This window comes from Dermacentor albipictus, chromosome 3 (genome assembly GCF_038994185.2).
Source record: "Dermacentor albipictus isolate Rhodes 1998 colony chromosome 3, USDA_Dalb.pri_finalv2, whole genome shotgun sequence".
In the NCBI taxonomy this organism is placed as follows: Eukaryota; Metazoa; Arthropoda; class Arachnida; order Ixodida; family Ixodidae; genus Dermacentor; species Dermacentor albipictus.
Window position 1 is genome coordinate 44,582,860 of NC_091823.1, and position 19,811 is coordinate 44,602,670.

The window sequence follows — 19,811 nt, forward strand, 5'->3', positions numbered from 1 at the left end:
TACTCCTGCGTGTATAGTGCGTCTAAAGCCTACATTCGCGTATTAGACAACGTGCACATAGTATACTCATTGTATCTGAACATCATCACTTGCCACCTATCTTTCCCTGTATCTCCAACTTCCCCTTAGCCCAGTGAGGAGTAGCAGGCTACAGACATGCTCTCCAGGCCGACCTGTCCTCCTTTCTATTCAATAAAATCTCCGCCTCCTCCTCCTGGTGCCTGCGTGTTGACTTAAAGTGGGCCGAGCTGAATTGTGGATGAATACGCACAAGCCACGGGCCGTGGTGTTCCTTCCATGCTGAGCGCTCCGGATCACTCCCTGCCAGCACCAGTTCACTTCCACAGGCGAGGTACACGATGCGAATGAGTTCCTCAGCTAGAGAGGCCTCGGGGAACGACGTAGTCGCATGCGTTAATGAAACGGAATTGGACAGAAACGCAGGTTGTGAGCCGCACCCTGTGACTAGATACGGATGGAGCAATGCGGATTCTAATTTTTATAGGAACCCCCTTAGAAACTGGGCCGCGACAAATGGTCACCCAACCTGCTTTAGCAAATCGGTCTTTGATATATACATACATGCATAGCGGTTGGAGGTTGACAAGGAAGTTCTAGAACAAGTTAAGGACCGCGCAAAGAGCAATGGAACGACAAATGTTGGTCATAACGTTAAGAGACAGGAAGAGAGCGATGCGGATCGGAGACCCAACGGGTATAGGCGATATTATATATTCGGGTACAACTTAAGAAGGCAAGAGAGGCCCCGCCCGATGACCTAAGTGCCTAAAGAAATAGTCCCGCTGACACAACTCGGCCCAGTTCAAAGAGCGGGCTGCCATGCATGTTCCCCGTCCGGCTCATGACGTCAGTCTAGAGTGCGCGCCCATGTGCAGAGGCTCGTGCGTACGCGCCTTTATTGATGGGAAAATGCCGCTGCCTTCTATAATTTACATTAATAGAAAAAAGATGGAACTGGGTACGCCATGACGTAGGGTAGTTAACCGGTAGACCATTAGAGTTGCGGAATGGGTACCATGGAAAGGAAACAGTGGAGGACGGCAGAAAACTAGGTGGGGTGATGAAATTGGGAAATTAGCAGGCGCAAGTTGGAATCAGCTAGTGCAAGAGAGTGGTAACAGGAGATCGCAGGGAGAGGCCTTCGTCCTTCAGTGGACGTAAAAATAGGTTGATAATGATGACATGCATAGCAGTCTAGCATTTTGCTTATTTCTATTCAATCTTTTCCTTCTTCATTAAAATCTCTACATCTATATTGTATATGCTACCTATGCCTGTAACGACTCAAGTTCTATCAATCTCTTCCCTGTTTTCTTTTCGTCAATATTCTAAACGCCTCTTGCTTATCTCCACTGCTGCCCAGTGAATGAATGCTTTGTATCGCAGGCTACCTTCTGGTGCCAGATATCCACCTGTCAACCACAGTTTTCCTAAATACGATAATTACGAAACACCCTCAAGTACTTCACAGTCTAAGCGTCCATTGTATTTAAAGAAAAGCGAGTCAGCAGCGGTTAACATCGAAGAAAGGCAATGCATTCTTGGGCGCATTAGTGCACCATGTTTATTATTATTATTATTATTTCTATCTGTTTCAACCTTCAAATATCTTCAAATTTTGTGCTAACTTGGTTTCATCCCAACTGTGGTTTTATTACACATAGTCGTGTCTGCATATTTATCGCGTATTATTTCGCGTTGCGTTTTTCTCAAAAATTATGACACTATGTAGTATCCTATTTCGGGGGGCCTTTAGGGAGGTATTTCGAACAATAAGTAAATAAATAAATACACAAATAAATAAATAACTTTTCAACTGTATGCAAGGAGATGATGGTGTCTCCTAGAGGGCGTTGGCTAATTCTCTTACCTTCAGGATCGGCCCATATTTTTCATTTGAGTAATGCCACACTTCCAGTACCTGTTTTAGGCGCGCGCAATTTGAACGATCGCATCTTGGTTTCACTTCGACCTTTTTGTGCCAGTTAATAAAAAAAAATTATATTATGGAGTTTTACGTACCAAAACCAGGATCTGATTATGAGGCCCACCGTAGTGGGGCACTCCGGATTAATTTGGACCACATGGGGTTCTTTAACGTGCACTAAAGCCTAAGTACACGGGTGTTTTTGCATTTCGCCTCCATCGAAATGCGGCCGCCGTGGCCGGTATTTGATCCCGCGACCTCGTGCTCAGCAGCGTTGCCCTAATTACGCATTATTAATGCTCCCTAAATAGCTCTAAGCTTTTTTCGTCACATGCTAAATTTCGGCGCCTCTTCAGCTGTTCTTCGTTCACTAAATGGCCTCAAATCGCGTAATTTGACGGGACAAAAGTGGCCACATACTTAGATCCAACGAACCCAGACCCACCTGTAGTCCCGAAAGACGACAATGTCTTAAAAAAAAAAAAGAAGAAGAAGAAGAAGAAGAAGAAGAAGAAGTGTACTTCGTTAGGTTCGACACCCAGTCGTACATATTGGCTATCAATATCGACAGTGAAGCATCGAACATTTTGCAGACTCAGCATGTGCATGATTATATGATTTCACAACTTATGAAGGCAGGAGACGCTGTAACGCCTTCGGGTAGCGCTGCAGAGTCTGGTGCCATGCCATTGTAATGAATCTTATCACTTTTATACTCGTTTCGTCATTCGTGATTGGCTCGCAAGCCGCGGCGCCGTACGGAACTATACTCGCGGCGAGACGGCTTAAAAAAAAAGAGAGAAAAGAAAAAAAAAGTTGCAGTTGAATCTAGCTTACAATCGAGAAAGAATCGTTTCGAAATGCGGTCCCATGCGACCGCTACACGTTGTATCATGTATTGTATATAAAACACACGTGTCGGCAATCCAGCATCTCACCTACCGTCGCGCATCCCAAGGGGCTGCTTTCAGAAATGCTTCGGATTTCTGAACAGCCGAACGCGCATCCGATGTTGCGCCAGGTCTTTGCAGCGGCCGTGTGAATGAGTCCAACGGAGTCACTCGACCAACGCCGCACAACGCCGCGCTGTGGGCTTCTTCACGCTCACACGGCGATCTACGTCGCCCGTGGCTTTGTCTATAGCCAACGCCGCAAGCAACCACCGCGACCTTTATTTGAGGCAGCCGTGCTTTGAAAGTCGATTCGCCGCGGCTGATAGGCCGCGCCATTGCGACGCCAGGGTCGCTTAATTCCCACGTGGCATTCTGCGCGCATGCGCGCGTCGAGGTCACGTAGTACGCGATCGCCGTTTCCAAAAGCCTCGGCATATACGAACGTCGTACGTCTAGCGGCTGCAGATATGTAGCGCAAAGCAGGGCGCGAGAGAAAGCTAAAACGAGCCTCTAATGCGCTTGCATACAAACAAAGATGTAATCCCCATGTGGGGGCCTTGTAAGGTATTCTACAAATAAAATAGGTAATGTTAGCGGGTTATCCAGAGCTTTTCTTAGAAGCTTTCGGAAAATATAAATCTCTAAACATCTGGGAGAAAATCGGCACTGCGCTCCACTGCACTTCGTTGCTTTCCTTTATTTTGTTTGTATCTGACAAAAAGCTTTTTGCATGTGCAAAGGCTAGCCGGCATGACACACCATTTCCCGATATATATATATATATATATATATATATATATATATATATATATATATATATATATATATATATATATATATGTGTGTGTGTGTGTGTGTGTGTGTGTGTGTGTGTGTGTGTGTGGCGTCAAAGCGCGGCAGATCAACTCCAAGCGCCACTTTAGCTCGCCTTTTTTTACGAAGAAGCAACATAAACGGGCATTAAGACGCAACGAGGAAGACGCTTTGATACACGCGAACGACGTGCCTACCTTTAATCAGCGGTCGTCTCACAAAGCATAGGGAAAGTCGCGTAGTCGCTGCTGTCTTACCTTTTGCACACCCCACTAAAGCTATACAAGAAAAAAAAATGTCCGACAAATACGTTACTCATAATGCGAAATTAGGGCGCATCTGTATACGTGGTTTCATTTCGCGGTATATTGAGGCAAACAATTCGAAACCGAGATGAGCGCGCAGACTGGCAGTGGGCCAGTGCCGTCAGCTGCCTTCGCAGAGGGAGGGGCAGTATAGGAACGCTAGCATAATGAGAGGCCATTGAAAGGCATTAGAACCTGCTGTGCAAGACGACGACGACGATGAACGCGCGAGCAGTGGCACGAGCGCGTTCGCGCGGTTACGCCTAGTGACGCCGACACTCTACCCAGGAACGGAAGCCTAAAAACTGCGCTATAAAATGGACGTATAGATACAATAAACATAACTGCTGCGTTTTTTTACGTCACAAGTACGAAGAAGAGAACAAGAGCGGCAATGGAAGCCGAGGAGTACGCACTATCTATACACTCCGTTCCATACTTAGCAGTCAACGCTCTGGAGGCTAGAGAGACTTCTTGCAGTGGCTTCGTTCGCACTTGCATGTAGATCGATGTTTTAACGCGATAGCGTTAAGGAGCTCGTGTCGCAGAAAAGCCGGTGTCGTCGGCGTCAGCGGCGTTGGCCGTGAGCGATAAATCCCAGCAGGCACTTCGTGAATAAAAAACAACTTGCAAGATGGGCTGGGTGGGAATCGAACCAGGGTCTCCGGAGTGTGAGACGGAGGCGCTACCACTGAGCCACGAGCTCGATGCTTCAAAGCGCTACAAAAGCGCCTCTAGTGAACGCGGTGTTGCCTTAGAAACGAGCTGTTTCAGGCGTGCGTCGCTTGCACAGGCGCACATTTCGTTGCCGCGCCGCACGCTGCGTTGCTCGACGCTCACCGCGTCCGATGCGGGGCGCGTAGTCACTGCGCAGTAGCCCATTGTCTTACACCACTTGGCGGGTCGACGGGAACGCTGTCGCGTTCCACTCTTGAAGGCGAAGCTTAAGCGTCCTCCAATTTTTTATGCGAAGCATAACCTCCTGAGACCCGGCTATGGGGATTTGTCCAATATATTGGACATTCAGAAATGAGACAGTACTCCTGTAACAAGGCTTTCATCGTCATAAAACCGCACTGTCCAACTTATTGGACACCTGCTTGCGCCATCTATGCAGCGTTAATGAAAATACATCGTTCAAATTCCCGCCGAAACAGTTCCACAATGGCGGCATTCTGCGGCACGGCGTTTTACGGTAACTGCCGGAGAAGGAAGCATGGTTTCTCGTATTTCGACCTGCTTTCAGGGCATATCTTTGATTTTATATTAAAGTTAACACAACAGCGTACGCGCATAATACGGAATTTAAACTGTTCGCGCGCTTGCTTTGTTTTAGACTTCCTTTGATTTCGCGTGTCCATTACGTTGGACGCTAGGACTCAACCCGGTTTCTTTTACTGCGCTTTTGTGATGGTCGTGTCATGAACAGCAGACGAGTACTGTTGGCATTTAGTGGCTTGTCGACAAAATCGCGTCTCTTTTTTTTTCTTTCGGGGACCGGCCTCGCGTTTCTGATGAATTAGGCCGATACTTTTCCTTTTTCAATCAATGGCTCGGACCCACAAGACACCTGTCGCACCTGGTCTCGTGAGGGGAAAACATATCGATATTCCTCTGCAAGATATTGTGCGCATGTACAACGTCAACCTGGGCGGTGTTGACAAGGCAGACCGTATGAAAGGTTACTACAGGATAAAAGCACGCGCCCACAAGTGGACAATCTGAGTCATCTTTCACCTCTTCGACATTGCCCTCAGCAACTCCTGGGTGCAGTACACGCGGGACACACGCTCCCTAAAGAAACAGTGGAAAGAAATACTCAAATATATGCAGTTCTGCCAATTTGTTGCTGATACTCTCGTGGCTTACGGGAAGAAGCAGGATGAAACGGAGAGTGAGAATGAAGCCGAGTGGCATCCGCCATCAAAGCAGGCTAGACTGTCTCCTCGAGAACCCCAAGAAAAGAGCACTACCCACTGCCCAATGCTGGCACACACTGCAAACGCTGCCTGTTGGAGAATACAGCGCTGCGACACGAAAACAAAGTTTTTTTGCACCAAATGTCCGCTCTTCTTCGGCTTCACCAAGGACACAAAGGTGTTTTGAAATTGCCCACAGGAAGTGAACACAAGAGCAAAATTTTCGTTGAGCAGAGGAATGCTCATTTTATGTACTTTATTCACTACTTTGCCTTTCGAGTTATGAAAATATTTTTGCACACGAGTTTGAGCGCAATATCTGCGGTACGTCATTACATGCGCGCTGGGTGAAAAAAGACCGGGTAGCATCCCAGTGTCCAATATATTGGACATCGCGCTGAGCTGAAACTATCAGGGCTGTAGAAAAAATATTCAACACTTTTCCCCTTCTCAACCCTTCTGACTTATTCTGGAAGTTTGGGGAAAATCTGTGCACCAAAATACATCCCGGGTCTCAGGAGGATATTACGAGGGCTCAACACAGCTCCTCAGGCGCGGCGGTGTCGCCTTGAATACCACGTGACACCGTGACGTCACGACAGCGGAGAAACGGCGCTCCAACTCGCGCCGTCGCTCGCGGCGTCGCCCCCCGCATCGGACGCGGTGAGCGTCGAGCAACGCAGCGTTCGGCGCGACAACGAAATGTGCGCCTGGGCAAGCGCCGCACGCCTGAGCCGACGCCGACGACACCGGCTTTTCTACGACACGAGCTCCTTAACGCTGTCGCGTTAAAATAAAGGCTAGTATGCTTCGCATCCTGGGCTTAACCTTAGCTAAGCCACAGCCATTTTTTACCGCAGATGCTTTTTTATATAGGCTGAGTGTCGAATGAAACAAGCTTTAATCCCTGGAAACAAACACACCGTGGCATGCAGCTGCTAATGCATTGTTTTAGGTCATTTTTTTAAATTTTTGTTCTTGTTTTCGTGTTTTTTATTTGCAACCCGTCGGGATGAGCCTCACATGGATGCTCGCGCGATCGAACGCTGTTGGCGGCGTAGCGAAGCATGGACGGAACGCGCGCAGTGATAACTTAAAAATTAAATTATGGGGTTTGACGTGCCAAAACCATTTTCTGATTATGAGGCACGCCGTAGTGGAGGACTCCGGAAATTTGGACCACCTGCGGTTCTTTAACGTGCACCTAAATCTAAGCACCACGGGCGTTTTCGCCGCCATCGAAATCCGGCCGCCGTGGCCGGGATTCGATCCCGCGAACTCGTGCTCAGCAGCCCAACACCAGAGCCACTGAGCAACCTCTTGACTTCTTGACCAAACGTTTTGCGTAGCTTCCACAGCGTTGACTGCTATATATGGAACGGAGTATAAGGTCGTATTTTGCTAGAATCCATTTGACATCCCATTCTGCTTATCCGTCACGACCATGTGGCCGATCCCGGTGATAAGGGCGGCGCGGTTGCGTCCGAGCCAGTGATAAGAAAGAACACAACGATAAAATGCAAAGGGTCGTCACAAAACATGGCCCTGAATAGCAAAATGGAATCAGTAACGTGAAATCCAACCGAACAATAGCACGATATTTATTTCAATCACCGCTCGTTCCAATGAGCCTATATCGTCTGATCCAGGATAGTGCGATCTGTGACTCATTCTGTGACAGTGACTCCCACTCGGGGCTACCACGTAGGTATAATTAGGTCTATTCAGGAGAAACCGGCTGAGAGCTGCTATGCTGAGCACGTTGAGCGTGACAAGTAGCTTGACTCAACACATCTCGGTTAGAGTACGCGATACATGCTTTGACATCACGTCCAAATCTTTCTCATGGGAAACACATGTGCAACCGTGCAGCATGTAGCATCGCTCGGGTGATCATGAATTAAGGACGCTCGCGAACAAAATGCGGTTTTCGAGCGAGGATAATTGGCGCGCGCGGCGAGGGAGTGCTGCGAGACAGCCGGGCAACATTTCATTTGTTGCTAATTAGGTGCCATGACTCCAGTTTTCTCAACACAATACATGCTTTCTTTTTAAAAAAATTATTGTTACGTCAAGCTGGCGCCGTCTAAAATCGAAAGCTGGAAAAAGGTCGTCCTGCGCTGCGACATCCAGACAGGAGGGAAAATGCAATTTGCGAAATGTAATGTACCGACCCGTATAGATATCCATTACAGTAATAATAGAGATACATAATATATATAACGTGACCCGATAAGTGAGCCGTAAAAATGCGCTGTTTCACTTACTTTCTTTTTCAGACACTCTTATGCATTGAAGCAAAAAAGAAACTGGAAAGTCCATGTAAGTCGTCCCAGACTTTGGGAAATACTTCGAAACTGGTGTCATCGTGGAGATTGAATTCAAATGGATAGGTCTTGCAAACTCACCGGCTAGGATTTGTGAATTGCAATATGACCCGCAAGGTAATTAATTAAAAATAGAATTTGTGATTTTTTGTCAGTTAGCGGAATAAGTGTTTCCGACTTCTCGTGCCAGTAATGTCCACATCTGCGAATAATCCATGGCAATACTTATGCTATCTGCCACAGGCAACTTTTAAAAATTCTGAGAAGCTTAAAAACGATCACCCCGCGTAATCCGCCTTACAAGAGTACAGCTTATCAAGTCGTCAACCAGAGCGACGAGTTCGCCAATTTCTCGTTAAGGCAAGGCGAGCATGCATCTCTCTCTCTCTCTCTCTCTCTCTCTCTCTCTCTCTATATATATATATATATATATATATATATATATATATATATATATATATATATATATATATATATATATATATATATATATATATATATATATATATATATATATATATATATATATACTCACACTCCGGTTTCCGTATCAGCCGTGCGATAACACGGGGATTGCGCGTTCGTAGTTCTGTACGGCAATAAGGCATATGAAAAGCTATGAAATCATCCCGTCATCCCCTTCCAGCTCGCCACAGGGCGTCGGTCCGCCAGCCTTCTCAGTTTTCTTTCTTTTGCTCGTAAGGAAGAAATAGTATACACATCACTTCTTCGGGGAAAGAGGCGCCATTTAACGAGGAAGGGAAAAAAACCCTGTCGGCGCCTTTGAGCTTTTCATCTGGGAATCCCGGATTTGGGAACGCTGTTTGCACAAACACCGTCCACGTACATAATGGACAGACAAGAATAACACGACCGCGCGCCGCCGCGACTTCCGCCCACCTTGCGTCGTTCGGAATAGCCTTATGCGAGGCCAGTGAGAGCGGACGCGAGAGGGGGGGGGGGGGGGGGGGGAATGCGCTTATTAAGGTCACGTGGCAGGCGCAAGCCGCAACGCCGTGCGTCGGCATCCGTAAACAACTATACTTACGTGGAGGTATCCCGCCGGCTGTGCCGCGCGGCAATCGGTTTCCGATGGTTTATCGTACACAGGCAAGGTTGCACACTGTGTGTGTGCGCGCTCCGCGTATCTCTGCGAATACTGATGGAGAGAGAAAGATAGCCACCTTTAATGAATCCTGGAGAGGTTACAATACGGAGGCGTTACTAGCATGCTACATACGCCAAATGGGCGTGATAAATGAAATGATACGCGTAGTGCACGTCGCACGCACGCACGCACGCGCAAACAAACAAACAAACAAGCAAACAAAGAAGGTTAAATAGCCTTCGTTGCGCGAGACGCGCACGCTCCGTTAGTCTATGGGCCGAGTAACTGTAGCTCGGCGCAAGGCACGAAAGTGGGACGAATGTGCGGCGCGGGCACCATAGGGCTGTCGTTTCTTGTTTCTAATGTGAATGGCTTGCAAGCGCAGATCAAGTGGGCCGTATTTTCCCGAACAGTTGGTTCATGCAGTTTAACGTCCAAAAGAGACGCTATATGAGGAAGGCCGTGAGCTCCGTGGATTGATTATCGACCGTCCGACCGTTTCTCTGGCGCACACCTGAGTGACAGCGCGCTTCCGAACTTGTTCTCGAGCTTCTTTGTTAACCTCCACGTTCCTGCCCCATATGTTAGCACCGGCAGAATGCGGCGATTGTGCACTTCTCTTTTCAACGACAGCAGTAAGCGCCCAGTCAGGACTTGGTAATGCCTGCCGTATGCACTTCAACCCATTTTTATTCTTTTGTATATTTCCTTTTCGTGATTTGGGTCCCCTGTGAGCAATTGACCTAGATAAACATACTCACTCCTAATCTTTCCCAGTCTAATAGCTTGAACACTTCTGGGAAGGATGCCGTGAATAGCATTCAAGAGATTCTGTCTCCTTGCTTGACCCCTTTCTTGATAGGTAACTTTCTCCTTTTCTAGTGCAGAGCCAATGTAGCTGTGGAATCCTTGTAGATATTTCCCACATATTCACGTATGCCTCCTGTACTCCTTGATTACGCAATGTCTCTATAACTGCTGGTTTCTCTACTGAATCAAATGACTCTTCATAATCGATGAAAGCTATACAGGGAAGTTGATTCTACTTCGCAGATTTATCAATTACCTGACCGATGACATGGATGTGATCCATAGCAAAATATCCCTTCCTGAAGCCAGCTTGCTCTTAGTTGATTGAAGTGTTCCCTTTATTCTACTGTAAATTATCTCAGTGAATATTTTATATAATATCGAAAGCAAGCTAATGAGACTATATAATTATTCAATTATTTAACGTCTCCCTTCTTATGGGCTAGTATAATGCTTGCATTCTTCCAGCTTTCTGGTACACTTGATGTATTGTAGCATTGCGCACAAATGACTGCAAGCTTTTCGAGCATGCTATCAACTCCACCTTTGATCAAATCGTCTGTTATTCCACCTTCTCCTGGCGCTTTTCCGCGGGTCATGTCTTGCAAGGCCATTCTAACTTTATCGCTAGCTGGAGAAGGAGCCTCTGTATCCTGTTCATCACTATATACTTCGAACGAAGGTAGCGTGGTTGCTCTGGGTATTGTACAGGTCAGTATCAAATTCTACAGATTTTACCATCACTACTTCAAATGAAGTTAGCGTGGCTGCTCTGGGCACTGTACAGGTCAGTATAAAATTCTGCTTTTACTATCACTACTTCAGATGAAGGTAGCGTGGCTGCTCTGAGTACTGCACAAGTCAGTATAAAATTCTGCTGATTTTACTATCCTTACTGCGAATGAAGGTAGCGTGGCTGCTCTGGGTACTGTACAGGTCAGTATAAAATTTTCCTAATTTTACTATCACTACTTCGAATGAAGGTAGCGTGGCTTCTTTGGGTACTGTACAGCTCAGTATAAAATTCTACAGATTTTACAATCACTACTTCAAATGAAGGTAGCGTGGCTGCTCTGGGTACTGTACAAGTCAGTATAAAATTCTGCTGATTTTACTATCACTACTTGAAATGAAGGTAGCGTGGCTGCCCTGGGTACTGCACAAGTCAGAATAAAATTCTGCTGATTTTACTATCCTTACTTCGAATGAAGGTAGCGTGGCTGCTCTGGGTACTGTACAGGTCAGTATAAAATTTTCCTAATTTTACTATCACTACTTCGAATGAAGGTAGCGTGGCTTCTTTGGGTACTGTACAGCTCAGTATAAAATTCTACAGATTTTACAATCACTACTTCAAATGAAGGTAGCGTGGCTGCTCTGGGTACTGTACAAGTCAGTATAAAATTTTCCTAATTTTACTATCACTACTTGAAATGAAGGTAGCGTGGCTGCCCTGGGTACTGCACAAGTCAGAATAAAATTCTGCTGATTTTACTATCCTTACTTCGAATGAAGGTAGCGTGGCTGCTCTGGGTACTGTACAGGTCAGTATAAAATTTTCCTAATTTTACTATCACTACTTCGAATGAAGGTAGCGTGGCTTCTTTGGGTACTGTACAGCTCAGTATAAAATTCTACAGATTTTACAATCACTACTTCAAATGAAGGTAGCGTGGCTGCTCTGGGTACTGTACAAGTCAGTATAAAATTTTCCTAATTTTACTATCACTACTTCGAATGAAGGTAGCGTGGCTTCTTTGGGTACTGTACAGCTCAGTATAAAATTCTACAGATTTTACAATCACTACTTCAAATGAAGGTAGCGTGGCTGCTCTGGGTACTGTACAAGTCAGTATAAAATTTTCCTAATTTTACTATCACTACTTCGAATGAAGGTAGCGTGGCTTCTTTGGGTACTGTACAGCTCAGTATAAAATTCTACAGATTTTACAATCACTACTTCAAATGAAGGTAGCGTGGCTGCTCTGGGTACTGTACAAGTCAGTATAAAATTCTGCTGATTTTACTATTACTACTTCAAATGAAGGTAGCGTGGCTGCCCTGGGTACTGCACAAGTCAGAATAAAATTCTGCTGATTTTACTATCCTTACTTCGAATGAAGGTAGCGTGGACGGTCTGGGTACTGTACAGGTCAGTATGAAACTCTGCTGATTTTACTATCACTACTTGAAATGAAGGTAGCGTGGCTGCTCTGGGTACTGCACAAGTCAGTATAAAATTCTGCTAATTTTACTATCACTACTTGAAATGAAGGTAGCGTGGCTGCTCTGGGTACTGCACAAGTCAGTATAAAATTCTGCTGATTTTACTATCCTTACTGCGAATGAAGGTAGCGTGGCTTCTCTGGGTACTGTACAGGTCAGTATAAAATTCTACAGATTTTACTATCACTAGATCAAGATAGCGGACCGAGAACAGCCGTCGTCATATGCCTCGATTCGTACACTCTTAAACAAATTTTCGCCCTTTCGGGTTTATCTTGCCACACGACAATAATCGTCGTCTGTATTGTCCGCATTTCCTTTCTTTAACGCTGCGAGCCCGGTACTTTAAAGTCACGAACGGCGTGCGCGTTATCAGCAAGACAGAGTATTCTCGATAGGAAACTAGCGAGGGCAGCGTTTTCAAGAAAGGAAACGCAAGCAAGGCAGACGACGATTATCGTTGTGTGACAAGATACGCCCCAAATGGCGAAAATTTGTTTGGCAGTGTAGGAGCATCGCACGCCTTATACGGAGGGTGTAAATTCTATACTCCCATTTCTTCCACTTTCAGTTTGGCTCATAATTTCCACATTTCAATTAAAAACCATGTAACATGCCCTATGCTTTCATTGGCGCCACTGTCTGTTGGCTTTATGTGGTTCTGCCTGATTTCGTGTATCGCAACCGCCTCGACCGCTGTATATCCCACCTCCCTGTTCAGTAGATAGCATGCGCTGCAAAACAACATATCATATGGACCGCAAATAAAGACGGGGACAGTGGAAGAGAACACAAAAACGACACGGGCGTTGCCGTTTTTGTGTTCTCTTCCACTGTCCCCGTCTTTATTTGCGGTCAATATGATAAGCAGTAAACACCAACTAGGCCAAACTAAAGTTCTTCTGAAGCGTTCATCTGCTGCAAAACAAATATGAGATAAATAGATTTGTAATAAGAAAGCCTGTGAATTGTCTTTCTGTTTCAGCCATAATTCACTCTTAAAACGGTTGCATCCTTTGGGGTGTATATTTGTCTCGCAACAATAATCGCCATCTGCCTTGCTTGCGTTTGCTTTCTTGAAAACTCGGCGCTCGCTACTATCCTGTCGAGAATGCTGCAGTCACGCTGATAACGCGAATGCAGTTCGTGACTTGGAAGTACCGAGCTCGCAGCGTTAAACAAAGGAAATGCGAGCAAAACTAATGACGATTATGGTTGTGGGACAAGCGCCAAAGGGTGTAAATTTTTTTAAAGAGTGTTTAATCAGGTTAGCTACTGTGGGCATAGATAAGCTTGTCTACGTTAGTCCTACGTTAAAATCGGTGGTGCCTGACTAAACTGGCAGTCACGTGACTAAAAGTGACTTCACACCTGACTGTTCAGCTGGCTGGTGTGCCACGCTATCGCACTGTATCCGAACCGTTTCCCATATCTGTATTCGAACACTGTATCCGCGGACCGTTTCCACGGACTTTTGACAGCGTCAGCTCAGCTCGGCTCGCCTTTAGTAAGTTACTTATCGCTAAAGAAGGACTACATTGCATCCTAAAAGGGACCAAGGACACAACCTATTCCGAGTCCCACGAACAGCACGGTCCTGTGCCAAAATGACCCGAATATACGAAAAAATGCTTTAAAATCAATTGGCTCGAAATTTAAAAATAGTTAGCTTAATTTTCATTTTCACCGATAACAGTCAGCGCATTTCCGACAAATTAATGAAACCAGAGTTTGGAAGTAGTTTATGGCCATAAATTATTTTTTTTAGACAGGCTGGTGAAAGACGGCCAACGGGCCATCAAAACGTGAGTGCGGAAAGTTGCCATAAAAAAAGCATGCATAGCGACTCCACCTTGAAGTTCTCATACGAGCTCACCGCAACATCGATGAGGCGGTCATATGGTTTACTCTCTTATCACTCTATTTGGAAACGTGCAGGCACTTCTGCGCCTTCTTAAAGAAACACTAACGAGAAACGCTGAATGAGTTTAGATTGCTAAACTATTATATTTCTAAGTGCTGCTTTCATAAATTTTTCGGTGAGGTGTCGATTATTGAAGAAGAAAATGAAGGTACAAATTCGTTTTTTTCCGCGCCAATAGCCCGTAATAGCTGTACGTCAGTGTGAAGTCACACGTGTGAAGCCACAGATTTCAATCAAAAGGTTTTCTTTCGTACTTGGGCCATTACGGATCGGTAGAGGCTCTTGAAGTTCACTAAATTCCGCATAAATTTTGGCTCCTGTACAACGCGATGTATGCATATATGTAGTCCATCTTTACCAATAAAAAAATAACTCGATTCGGCACAGACGCCGTCATATAATACATGACGCCACGGTGGCCTGGTGAATGGTGGCTTTCATTCTTTTGTTATTCTTTTATTGTAATATAGGGTAATGTACTAATACAGATCAAAACTTTTTTTCCTCTTTAGTGTCCCTCAACATGCACGAAAATCTCAGTACTCTCACGTTTAGTCTGCGGCGCGACTGGCACGTTGCACTAATCGAATGCGCGAACTCGTACTCAGTTTTTGAAGGGCCATGGAGCCGCTGATCCATTGACGGGGACGACCGGGCATCGAATCCCCGACTTTTTGCTTAGCATCAGACGACTACGACGACGATAATGATGATGACGATGAAAGTGGATGATGATGATCATGATGGTGAAGATGATGATGCCACAATAGCAACGCTGCATGTAGCATAGTGTTGCGTCACCGAAGCGGATATTTCACGAGAAGAGTGAAATCCAAGTAAAATGCATTGACGCGTTCATCATAAGCGAAGTGCGCGGTAACAGAATGAAATTGACGAAGTCTATAATGTGAGAGACGGCGCCGATCGGTCTTGTTTTCGGGAAACTAAGTGCGCGTAGACCACCAACGCACTCGTCACGTGTGTATTCGACTGCTGAGGAGTATACGTATACGTGTCAGCTGTGCAGAATTTAGTCACTCGGAGGAAAAAAAAAGTGTCGCGCTGACTGCGTCGATTTGTTTGTAAGGCAAAATTAATTATTAACGGATAACGGACGGCTAACAGATTAAAACAGAAAGAGAACCACGCCCGTGGCCTTCCATAAATGTCTATACCCACCTTTGTGCACGCACCGGCTTGGTACTAATTTCGCTGCGCAGTCTTGCAAAGTTGAGAAGAGTGCCGCACACCACGTATGAGAGCAGATGGTCTGAACAGGAACGCAGAAATGAACCGACACGCTGAGCATGTCACTGCGCAGCCGCGACCGGCAAATACCAACTAAATGGAAAACGCAGCTGGGCGACGCCATCACACACACACACACACACACACACACACACACACACACACACACACACACACACACACACACACACACACACACACACACACACACACACACACACACACACACACACACACACACACACACACACACACACACACACACACACACACACACACACACACACACACACACACACACACACACACACACACACACACACACACACACACACACACACACACACACACACACACACACACACACACACACACACACACACACACACACACACACACACACACACACACACACACATATATGTGATGCAGACGGTCGCGCAGAGCGGATGTGTCTGTACGTTCGCAAGAATCGGCCAGCAACAGAAACCGTTTCCAATAATTACGATGAGAGCGCAATCAGTAGATAAAAATGGGGTGACATTCGATAGGCGACGTTCAATTCGTTCAGCAGACAGACCATATCGAGTGTGTCACTTTGTTATGTTCTGGTCTTGACTCGTACATCTGGGATGGCGGTACTGCGAATGCAGAGACCCCAAATCCATTTTCTCCACATGGTTTATTTGGCAGGCTGGGTCAGTAGCGCCCATAAACGTTGGAGTCGTGACACAGGCGGTTTGCGAACGCTGAAGGGACCGTCCTTAAAGCGCTGGCGGTACTGCGCAAAGAGTACATTCAGAACGCGCTCAACCGCCGTGAGCGATAGCGTCGGCTAACTTTTTGTCACGGTCAGATATTTATTAAGTTCGCTATTGTATTATTCAGACACTTGCCCAAGAGCTCGAAGTAGAACGTCTCTATAGACGTCCTACATTTTTCTGCCCCACATAACGCGGATATACCTGTTGACCGCGATTCAAAAAACGATGCGCTCGCGGTTAGTGAAAGTGATTGAGCGTTCGATTCTAGTGCCTCCAAGGAATGCTCTTGCGGTTGGGGGACGCTGAAATCGGACATGCTCACTCCTATGCGTCATATAATTATGGCCAACTTATAGTTCAACTTGTACATCTTCCGCCAAACTTCGTAGCCGCCAAGCGAGAGAGAGCACGAGTTCGGCTTTCGAAATATTCCGTAATTCCTAGTAGCGTTAAACAAATAAAGAATAAAAAACAAACCAAATAGAAATCAATCAATCAGTCAATCAATTTTATTATTATTAGATATTATTACAATTACAAAGGAAATGTAATACAGAAGGAACATCTCCGAAATTAGCTTGCAGCTCTCACTTTATTCAGCAGCATGGTTCTTTCCACCATTCGGTGATACCGCTTGATCTGCCGGCATCCTTTATGTAACACTCGTACAACAATGGGGTAATGCGCGTGAATGTCCTATCATCATATCTCGATGACAGTCGCCTTGCTGTAACAAGCCACCTTTGCATTCATGCTCCACCTCCATCTCGTTATCGCAATCGGCAGCGATATCTTCAGAAAATGCAGTGTGCGCTACTAAGTATAGAATCGCTCCCTGCTGCGGCTGCGCGCTATCTGTTAGCCAGGAAAAAACCATTTGCGCCCGCAGCCTCCAGCGTCTTCTGCACGCGCGCTGGATCGGCGGAAAGGGCGTGCGCGTGGCTCTCTCCCTTCTGCAACCCTCTCGGAAAGGAAGCACGCCACGCACGACTGCCGAGCGCGATGCTGATAACGACGTACTGCCGCATATCCGGCGCGCGCTTCGCTGTAAGCAGCGATATATCGCATGAAGCCGACGATCCTCGATGAGTGAGCGATGTTTGGCAAGGCAATATACGTCTGCTGGTCTCAGCAGTGGAAGTGGCCTTTTCCGCACGAGGATAAACAGCGCCTTTCTCCAGCGACACAGGGGGCTTCGCAAAAGACTCGGGGTCTTCGCTGTCACCACGAGAAACGCGTCAAATATTTCACTCTCTTGTTGCGGAATGGTAGGAGTGCACGCCGTGACGAGCGCAAAGAAAAGTTGACGTGCGAAATTCTCGCATATTTGCGCCGAACAGTTTCGGTCACAACGGGGAATATTCGGGGGATGTAGGCATGTTCGCCCACGGAGCCGACACGCTGCTCCCTTAAACATACTAGAACCTTCACCTCCGAAGCGAGACAAATATTTCTCTGAATCGAGGTAGTACGTAAACACGAGCAGGGGAGAGACAATGTGAAAGAGTTGCGGCGCGCGTCAAAGGGAGGAGAAAGTATGTACTCACCGTGCCGCTAAGAACAATACACACAGCTGTCAGAGGCCGACGACCGGCGATAATCCCATGGGAGGAAACGTCGACGCGTCGAGGAGCAGGCAGATCGTACGACGACGCGATGATACACGTCTCGCCCAATGAGGCCCTCCCTGCTCAACCTCGCGAAGGAGCGGACGGTGCCGCGGCCACGGCGTCGCGACGCCGTCGGTCTGGGCTGGCCCCTCACACACGAAATCGACGGGCACGGGCCGGGGAGCAGCAACAGCGGCAGCAGACGCAACAAACGGCGCTAGATGCACGCACGGGAAGCTTTGGCTGGCTCGGACGCGTGGGCGAGGAGGGAGTCCGTAGTGTTTGGTGTGCCGCAGGCGGCCGAGGGTAAGGATAGAAAAAAAAAGGAACATAGAGAGATGACGCGGCAGTCAGCGGCCCCTGGCGGAGCGATGCCGCACCTCAGTCCCGTATTTTGAGTGCGCTGCTGGTTGGGGTGAGATGGTGCGGCGGCGCGCGTGGTGCTCGAGGTAGTCGAGCGCGGCCGCGGTAACGACTTCGCGCGTCTGCTGTCTCGCAGTAGGGCCAGTTTTTAGGCAGCGGTGCGTTTCGCCTTTCCTTCCTCCTTTGTTGGGGCCGCGAGAGGAGAGAGCGAAGGAAGAAAACAAAAGAAATTGCGGGCGAGAAAACATGCGCAGCCGGTACGCGCGCCCTCGGCCGGCTTTTGTGAGACATTTTACAGTAGTTGCTACGGGGATACAACGTGCCCTGCTGTTTTTGATACATTTGCTGTTTTTTTTTAATCTTTAGTCCTAATGTGAAAGGTGAAGCAAGCTATGGGCGAACAAGCTGCAATCAGAAACACATATGGCGTGATAAAACGCGAACGCCAGCGAAATGTCAAGCTGAGTGATGAGGTATCCAGGGAGAGTGGGAAAGCGAGCGGCATTAAATTTCGTTTATGTAGCTTGGCACTCAAGTAAGCAATGCAAATTTATGAACTGGCCAGTCAGTCCGAATAAGCGTTCACCTGCACCTCCCCCCCCCCCCCCCCCCATCACACACACACCTGTAGAGGTGGTTCTCTGATTGGTTAAAAATCGCACTACGACAATAATTTCTCTGTTTCGAAGTGATGATCCACAGAAGTGAAAGTTACAGCTGACGTGGTTCAAGCAAGAGCGTGATCATGCGAACGCATGTATCTGTGCACCACGTGTCTGTCCGCGTAAGATCTGTCGCCTGCTGCATCCTCTAGCGCAGTAGAAGCATCATAACACGCCTTGTGGCTACCGGTACATTTGTAGATATGTTCACCCGGGCATCGATGAAAGCACGCAGGCTGCTTATGTAAATTAAACATGGTGCGGGGCGGAAGCTCCCCTGCGTCTCTCCATAATTACCGCCTTCACTGTAGTTTATTATTATTATTATTATTATTATTATTATTATTATTATTATTATTTCATTGAACGCGTCCAAAATTAATTTATATCTACTTTCTAGGTCCGCTTTTGCCATTCTGGCGACCATAGTCCAGCCCTATATCAAATATATCTCAGCTCACACTGCTTAAATCAAGACGTATAAATTCAGACGTTTTGTTCCTCTGTAAGTTGGTCCGTGGCATTATACATTGCCCAGAGCTTCTGATTCATGTGCAACTTTCCGGGCCGCAAATATATACCAGGCAGCATTCCGCATTTTTTCTACCCGGCCTTGCTGCATTAAAGACTGTCCCAAGGCTCGACCCCAAAAGAAGAACATTCTGCCTGCATTCACATACTTCAGAGTTCATTTCCTGTGTTTCGTATAAATGTAGAAAATCATGTTTCATGATTAACTCTCTTTTACGCCGGCCTCTTCGTTTTGTGTTTCGCTATTTATAATTGTTTACTCACTATAATTCGCAGATTGAAATATGTGCCTGAGGTAATTAATGAGAAAGTTAATTATAGTATTTCAATTATTTATTCTATTAAACACTCTGATTCTTC

The 19,811-nt window shown here is 46.5% G+C and overlaps 1 protein-coding gene across 1 annotated transcript in view; it reads right to left on the bottom strand.

The window, feature by feature from the left end:
- Window positions 1-18,219, bottom strand: part of LOC135898200 (uncharacterized) — a 74,976-nt gene extending 56,757 nt beyond the window's left edge. Inside the window, exon 1 of the mRNA XM_065427030.2 lies at window positions 17,833-18,219. The gene's annotated coding sequence lies outside the window, so the exon portion shown is untranslated. The remainder of the gene's footprint in view (window positions 1-17,832) is intronic.
- Between the last annotated feature and the right edge of the window lie 1,592 nt (window positions 18,220-19,811).